Below are 8,987 nucleotides of genomic sequence, written 5' to 3' on the forward strand. Positions count from 1 at the left end.
ATATATGCTAGGTATACTGATAGCTATATACAACTACAAAGCAATAAATTTATAGACAAAATGACTAGAAACAAAACTGCAAAACAACACATTGCCATTAACATCAGTTAAATGTAACAAATGATATTTGGCCGAAATTAAATTTCTCCTTGAAATATGAATATGAAGCTCACTGCTTACATGTGGGATGTTAAATTGTCCTTGACTGCAGACACCTTGATCTTATATAGAGAAAATCCTAAACACTCCAACAAAAAACTGTTAGAATTAATAAACAAATCCGGTAATGTTGTAGAATATAAAATTAACATACAAAATCAGTAGCATTTCTATACACTAACTATGAACTATCTGAAAAAAAAATCAGGGAAACAATCCCATTTACAATAGCTACAAAAAATTAAAATGCTTAGGAGTAAATTTAGCCAAGGAGGTGAAAGACCTATATACTGAAAACTATGACACGGATGAAAGAAAATGAAGAAGCACAAATAAATGAAAAGACATACTGTGTTCATGAGTTAGAAGAATTACCATTGCTAAAATATCCATACTACCCAAAGTGATCTACAGTTAATGCAATCCTTACGAAAATTCCAAGGACATCTTTCATAGAAAAAAAAATCCTAAAACTCATACGGTATCACAAAAGACTTCATATAGCCAGAGCAATCTTGAGCAAAAAGAATAAAGCTGGAGACATCACTCTATCTGACTCTAAAATAAACTACAAACGTGATGGCAGAATAGATGGTCCCCAGCATCACCCTCTCCCACAACCAACTGATTTGCAACTATTAAAAAGCAAACACTGCCAAGCTGGGGCTGCTAGAACTCAGGGGAAGAGGAGGAGAGACCTATGGAGCTCATGAAAGCAGGAGAAGCCATAAGGACAGAAAGAAGGAACCCCTCTGACTGTTTTGAGTCCCGATCACTTGAAGGCTGGCCCTGGTGAGCACATGAAACAAGAGCTGGCACAAGCCACTGTTGTGCCCTTCGTGTGAAGTTGCATGGAGACTGCAAGGGAGAAGAGGACCTTGGTGGCCCCCATGCCAGCAAGACCACTGACAAGATTCCTGTGGACCCACATAGGAGTGAGAGGCCACAGATGAGTGAAAAAAGGAGCCACTCAGAGGCTGGTGAGTCATCGCAAGGGACCGGTGCATGGCCTGTCCCATGGGAAGTGTTTCTAGTGCAGGGGGTGGGGAGACTGGCTCACTGGGGGAACACTGGGGCACAGCATGGACAGCTGATCTGCATCCCCAATCAGCACACAACTATTCAGTGGATAATGGTCGGGAATATAGAACTTCAGGAGTTCAGTTTGCTGAAAAGACTCAGGCTCAGACCAGAGTTTCCACAAAAGCCAGGTGTACCAGACCTCACAAGACCTGGAAGTGCTTCCACGGTCAAAAATTAAAACCTGAGCTGCACAAAAAGCCTTTCTCAAGCAATCAGCAGCAATGCAGCAGTTGAGTTCAACCACAGGCTGCAAGTGCTGGTTCCCACAGGAAGTTCCCTCACGTTAGAAGTAAGCAACGGACAATAAATTAGTTCCAGTGCAGAGTTTAAGTGGTGGGGTAGCTAATAATACAACACAGAACTGACAACAAACACAAAAAACCCACAGATCAGAGACTAAGTTCTGATACTAACCAGTAAAGTTCTAATCCCACCAAAGAATACCTATAAAACCTAGAAGAGTTGGAAGCCCTCTGGGCTCCTGTGCCAGGGTGAGGAGGGCCTGAAGTCCTCACCATGTCCTCTGGCATCTGCATTCAGCCCAGTGATGACCACCGGTCCACTGGCAGAAGCACCCCAGGCTCCTGAGCTGGGGCCATGGGGGGCTGATAGCTTCAGCCACGGCCCCTTAATGTCTGCATCCAGCCTAGCAATGACTGAGCTGCTGCTGGAAGCCCCCTGGGCTCCCCTGCCAGAATGAAGGGGGTGCCACGGGCTTTGACCGTGCTCCCATCTCCCTCCTTCATCCTCCTCCCACCTTATCCCTCTTCCCTACCCCCCCACCTGCTCCACAACAATATCTTAGAATGTAAAAAAATAATAATAATTAATTTTTTAAAAAACCCAAAAAACCCTTGAACAAGGAGATTCAGAGAGCTTCCAGGCTGGTGGACACATCAAAGTGCTGAAAAGGGTAGCGTGCCTTGAGAGGGCATGGAAGCTTCACACTCCCATCCCCCTCATACCTTGCCCTATGCATCTCTTCCATTTGGTGATTTCTGAGTTGTATCCTTCATAATAAAGCCATAAACATAAACAAAAACAAACAAAAACCCAAAATATACTACAAAGCTAAAGTAATCAAAACAGCATGGTACTGGCATAAAAACAGACCCATAGATCAATGAAACAGAATAGAGAGCCCAGAAAGAGCCCAATTTACTGCAAATGTGTACATTTACAGTAAATTGATTTTTTAAAAAAAATTTAAATCCGTATGTAAAGATGACCGGTAAGAGGATCTTAACCCTTGACTTGGTGTTGTCAGCACTACGCTCTCCCAAGTGAGCAAAGTGGCCATCCCTATATAGGGATCTGAACCCATGGCCTTGGTGTTATCAGCACCACACTCTCCCAAGTGAGCCATGGGCCAGCCCTAGTAAATTGATTTTTGACAAAGTGGGGAAAGGACAGTATCTTTAATAGACGGTGTTGGGACAACATGCAGAAGAATAAAATTAGACCCTTCTCTCACATCATATACAAAAATCAACTTAAGATGAGTTAAAGACTTAAATGTAAAGCCTGAAATTGTAAAACTACTAGAAGAAAATATAGGGGAAAATCTCCATGACATTGTCCTGGGCAATGATATGATGTCATAAGCACAGGCAACAAAAGCAAAATAGACAAATAGGATTACATCAAACTAAAAAGCTTCTGCACAGCTAGGGAAACAATCAACAGAGTGAAGAGACAACCTACAGAATGGGAGAAAATATTTTCAAACCACACATCTGTTAAGGGGCTAACATCAAAAGTATGTAGGCATACCTCATGTTATTGCACTTCGCAGATATTGTGTTTTTTACAAATTGAAGGTTTGTTGCAAACCGGTATCCAGCAAGTCTATCAAGTCTAAGCACCATTTTTCCAACAGAACGTGCTTACTCTGTGTCTCTGTGTCACATTTCAAACTTTTTTGTTATTATTATATCTGTTATGATGATCTGTGATAAGAGATCTGTGATAAGATGTTACTATTTTGGGGCACCACGAACTGTGCCCATGTAAGACGGCAAACTTAATAAATGTGGTGTGTGTTCTGGCTGCTTCACTGACCTGCTGTTCCCCTGTCTCTCTTCCTCTCTTTGGGCCTCCCTATTCCCTGAAACACAGCAATATTGGAATTAGGCCAATTAATAACTTTACAAAGGCCTCTAAGTGTTCAAGTGAAAGGAAAAGTCGTGCATCTCTCACTTTAAATTAAAAGCTAAAAACGATTAAGCTTAGTAAGGAAGTCATGTCAAAAGCCAAGACAGGTAGAAAGCTAGGTTGGTATGAAGATCAAACCATCCATAACATTCCCTAAGCAAAGCCTAATCCAGAGCAAGGCCCTAACTCTTCAATTTTTTGAAGGCTGAGAGAGGTGAGAAAGCTTCAGAAAAAAGTTTAAGGTTAGCAGAAGTTCGTTCATGAAGTTTAAGGGAAGAAGCCGTTTTCACAACATAAAAGTGCAAGGTGAAGCAGAAAATGCTGGTGTAGAAGCTGCAGCAAGTCATCCAGAAAATCTAGCTAAGATCACTGATGAAGGTGGCTACACTAAACAACAGATTTTCAATGTTGACAAAACAGTCTTCTATTAGAAAAAGATGCCATGTAGAACTTTCATAGCTAGAGAAGAGAAGTCAGTGCCTGGCTTCAAATCTTCAAAGGACAGGTTGACTCTCGTTAGAGGCTAATGCAGCTGGTGACTTGAAGTTGAAGCAAATGCTCATTTACTATTCTGAAAATCCTAGGGCCCTTAAGAATTATGCTAAATCTACTCTTCCTGTATTCTATAAATGGAACAACAAGGGCCGGCCTGTGGCTCACTTGGGAGAGTGTGGTGCTAATAACACCAAGGCCATGGGTTCGGATCCCATATAGGGATGGCCAGTTAGCTCACTTGGGAGAGCATGGTGCTGACAACACCAAATCAAGGGTTAAGATCCCCTTACCGGTCATCTTTAAAAAAAAAAAAAAAAAAAAAAAAAAAAAAGAATGGAGCAACAAAGCCTGGATAACAGCATATACATTTATAGAATGGTTTAGCCCACTGTTGAGACCTACTGCTCAGAAAAAAAGATTCCTTTCAAAATATTACTGCTCATTGACAAGGCACCTGATCACCCAAGAGCTCTGATGGAGAAATACAAGGAGATTAAAGTTGTTTTCATGCCTACTAACACAACATCCATTCTGCAGCCCAAGGATTGAGAAGTAATTTCAACTTTCAAGTCTTATTATTTAAGAAATACATTTCGTAAGGCTATAGCTGCCATAGATAATGATTCCTCTAATGAATATGGGCAAAGTAAATTGAAAACCTCATGAAAAAGATCAACATTTCAGATACCATTTAGAACATTTGTGATTAATAAGAGGTCAAAATATCGACATTAACAACAGTATGGAAGAAGCTGATTCCAGCCCTCACAGATGACTTCGAGGGGTTCAAGACTTCAGCAGAGGAAGTAACTGCAGATGTGGAAATAGCAACAGAACTGGAATTAGAAGTGGAGCCTCTCATGATAAAACTTTTACAAGTGAAGAGTTGCTTCTTATGAATGAACAAAGAAAATGATTTCTTGAGATGGAATCTACTCCTGGTGAAGATACTGTGAACATTGTGAAAATGACAACAAAGCATTTAGAACATGACATAAACTTAGTTTATAAAGCAGCGGCAGGGCTTGATAGGATTGACTCCAAATTTTGAAAGAATTTCTACTGTAGGTAAAACGATATCAAACAGAGTCCATTGACATGGCAAATTTCATTGTTGTCTTATTTTAAGAAATTACCATAGTCACCCCAGCCTTCAGCAATCACCACCCAGATCAATCAGTCAGCAGCCATCAAGGCAAGACCCCCCACCAGCAAAAAGATTATGACTTGCTGAAGGCTCAGATGATTGTTAGCATTTTTATTTTTTTAGTAATAAAGTATTTTAAAATTAAGATATGGACATTGTTTGTTTAGACACAATGCTATTGCACACTTAATAGACTACAGTAGAGTGTAAACATAACTTTTATATGTACTGGGACACCAAAAAATTCGTGTGACTTGCTTTATTGTGATATTTGCTTTATTGTGGTGGTGTGGAATCAAACCCACAATATGTCCAAAGTATGCCTGTATAAGGAACTGAAACAACTCAATAGTAAGAAAACAACTTGATTATAAAATGGACAAAGGTTGTGAATAAACATTTCTCAGAAGACATAAATGGCCAACAGGTATGCGAAAAAAATGCTCAACATTACTAAACATCAGAGAAAGGTAAACTAAAACTACAATGAGAGATATCACCTAACTCCTGTTAGAATGGCTATTATCAAAAAGAGAGAAGATAATAGGTATTGGTGGGATGTGGAGAAAAGGGAATCCTTGTACACAGTTGGTGGGAATGTAAATTAGTACAGCCATTAAGGAAAAAAGTATGGAGGTTCCTCAAAAAATTAAAAATAGAACTACCATATAATCGGGCAATCCCACCACTGGTTTTATGTTCAAAGGAAATGAAATCAGTATGTTGAGGAGAGGTCTGCACTCCCATGTTCACTACAGCATAATTTACAACAGCAAAGATATGGAATCAACATAAGTATCTATCAACGGATAACTGGATACTGAAAATGTGACACACACACACACACACACACACACACACACACACACACACACACACACACACACACACACACACACACACACACAGCGGAATACTATTCAGCCTTAGAAAAGAAGGAAATCTTGTCTTGGGGACAACATGGATGAATCTGGAGGACATTAAGTGAAATAAACCAGGCACAGAAAAATACCACACGGCCTCACATGTACGGAGAATCTAAAAAAGCTGAACTCAGAAGTAGAGTAGAGCCTTTCTGCTCCGCCGCTGTCTTGCGAGGAGGGCCACAGGCAGCCAGGGCGCCCAGCCGGAATGGCATGATCTTCAAGTCCCTCTGAGGCTGGCGGCGGCGCGAGGCCCCGCGATTCAACCAGGGGGCGGGAAGGTCCGCGAGGTGCCCCACGATGCAGGTCACGCCAAAGTGCCCGCGGGCAGGGGCGTCAGCCTGGAGGAGCTAAGGGTGGGCGGCACCCACGAGAAGCTGGCTCGGACCATTGGGATCTCCGTGGATCTGAGGAGGCGGGACAAGCCCACCGAGTCCCTGCAGGCCACTGTGCCGCGGCTGGACTGCTGAGTACCGCCCCGAGCGCATCCTCCTCCGCAGGGAGCCCTCGGCCCCCCAGAAGGGAGACAGCCCTGCTGAAGGACGCAGGCCGGCCACCAGCCGGCAGGCCCAGCAATGCGCTAGGGAATGTCTACGAGAAGGAGGAAGCCGGAGTCACCACCGAGGAGGAGGACCTCAAGGTGTTTGCAGAGCTTCCCACCGCCGCGCCGATGCCCGGCTCCTCAGCATCCGGACCAGAGGGCCCAGGAAGCTGCAGAGCACCATGTGGAAAAGAAAAAGCCAAGCCCTGTGGGGGACTTTTAATAAACCAGCAGGAGGAAAAAGAAGAAGTAGAGAGAACAGTGGCTATCAGGGGCTGGTGGAGGGGGGTCGGGGTGGGAGGGGGAGTCGAGAGAAAAAATAAAGTGCTCAGAACGCGATGGAGCCACGTCAGACGGACTCAGGAGCCTGCTTGAAGGCCACTGGCCAAATCAGGGACAACTGGAGCATCAAAACGAGTGGTGGCAGTAATGAATTATAACACACTGAAAGCAAAACATGAGTCCATGTTAATGCTAATCAATATAAAGTGAAAAAAAGCTATTTTCAGTAAAATGTAGCATACATATAGACGAATATAAGTATAGAGCTGTCATAACAATAGTCGATTCAGCAAGAATCATAGATGGGGGCTTGGATGAAAGTTTTTGAGGAGGATATTTACACAGACAAAAAAAAAAAAAGCTCTCTACAGATAAAAATTCATCTGGAATTTAATTTTGGATGTCTGGTATAAGGTAAGAATCTGAACAGATTTTTCCCCCCAAAACGGTAGCCAGTTTTCCATAGAAGTTAAATAAGCTGATATAAACAGATTATAAGCTTCATGAGAACATGGACTGTGTCATGTTCACAATTTTATCCCTAGTGTAGTGCCTAACACAATGACAGTCAAATCAGTAATTTAAAAAATCTTTATTGAATGGACGTTTCCTTTTACCTTACATGGGGTTTCTATATACACTAGAGTCTTCTCAGTTGGGCTATCTATTTTGTTCACATGATCTCTGGGTCTATTTTATTTATTTATTTACTTACTTATTTTTTCCTCACACAACCTCTCTGTGTCTATTTTACACTTTATTGTAGGTGTATGAAATATCAACATCTGGTGGGCTAATTGCAAGAAAGAACATTTTTTCCTTTTTTTTTTTTTTTTTTTTAAGACAGACTTTAGCATTTTTGTGAGCTGAGGAAGAAAAGTCACTGGAGACAGGAGAGGGTATACTGGGAGCCAGAAGGATTGAATTGGAGAAGGGGCCCCTTTCTTCCAGAGGTAAGGGGAGGGAGGCAGGCCAGAGCAAATGTGGATGCAGGTAAATTTTGTGGTGGGGGTGATAAGGTGGTTAGGGGTCACACCCAAGTAACCCTGGCTTTTTCACTCGGGTAGGAGATGAGATTCTCTGCTGAGAATGAAAGTCAAGGTAATAGGGGGAAGGAGGTTTGGCACAGCAGTAATGAGGAGTGGGAGACGAAGTTGACTACAGACTCCTAGAATGACCCTGTTGAGGACAGTGACCAGGATTTGCACTGGTACAAACCTACAGGTTTTGGTGGTACTCTTCGGTGGCCGAAAAGACCAACTCAAGGAGAACTGGATAGGAATTTGCCAAAACTCTTGAGGAAAAGGCCCGAGGAATTTAATTAAAATAGCACCTCTCTTTAGGTTTCCTTTCCTTTCCATCCTCCCTGCCAAGCTCCACAATTGAGGTCAGCAGGTGTCGGGTATTTTCTGCGGTCAGCGCTCTTCGCAGGACAAAACTGACAGACAATGCTAGCCAGGCTGAGCAAGTGGGGGCTTGGCAACTTTATTTGCATCATATTTGCTACACAAAACCTGAATGAAAAGATTAACTATAGCGCCAACATCACTTACTCTGTCAGGCACTGTGTCAATTGCTTTACACGCACTGTTTCACTTAATCCTCAAATAAGTGTCTATGAAGTGGGTACTATTATTAACCCCTTTTTGCACACCAGAGGTCTGAGGCCTAAAGAAATTAGCAATTTGCTTAAGTTCATCTGGCTAGCTATTGGCGGAGTCTTGCAAGTCCGATAACAGTCTGCGCTCTTAACCCCAGCTGTGTGTGAGTGACACAAGTACAAGTCATTCCACAAGAACGAGAAGCGCGGAAAACGTCTTTTGAATGCTCACAGTATCGAGCGCATACGGTAACCGCGGTCCAGCCGGTATTCATCCGGTGCCCAAGGCCCGGAGCACCCATCGGGTGACCTCGCACGCGTGACGCTCACTCGGGCTATCGTCCTGGCTTCCTTTAGGAAGGCTGAGACGGCCTGATCGCGGCCTAATTGGCGAGGACGACTCTATCTGGGATGGACTTTCTCTGCCTGAGCAGAGATCTGAACGCGGTGCGGGCTGCGAGGAGAGGGCGGAGCCGCCCCCGGGAAAGATTGCGGATTGGAGGGGGAGAGGGGCAGAGGGCGGAGCCTCAGGGGGAAGCGAGACGCCGTTTCAACCATGTAAGCAGCTTCGCTTCCTGCCGCAACGGCCGGCGACCGGAGTAT

This window comes from Cynocephalus volans, chromosome 1 (assembly GCF_027409185.1).
Source record: "Cynocephalus volans isolate mCynVol1 chromosome 1, mCynVol1.pri, whole genome shotgun sequence".
In the NCBI taxonomy this organism is placed as follows: Eukaryota; Metazoa; Chordata; class Mammalia; order Dermoptera; family Cynocephalidae; genus Cynocephalus; species Cynocephalus volans.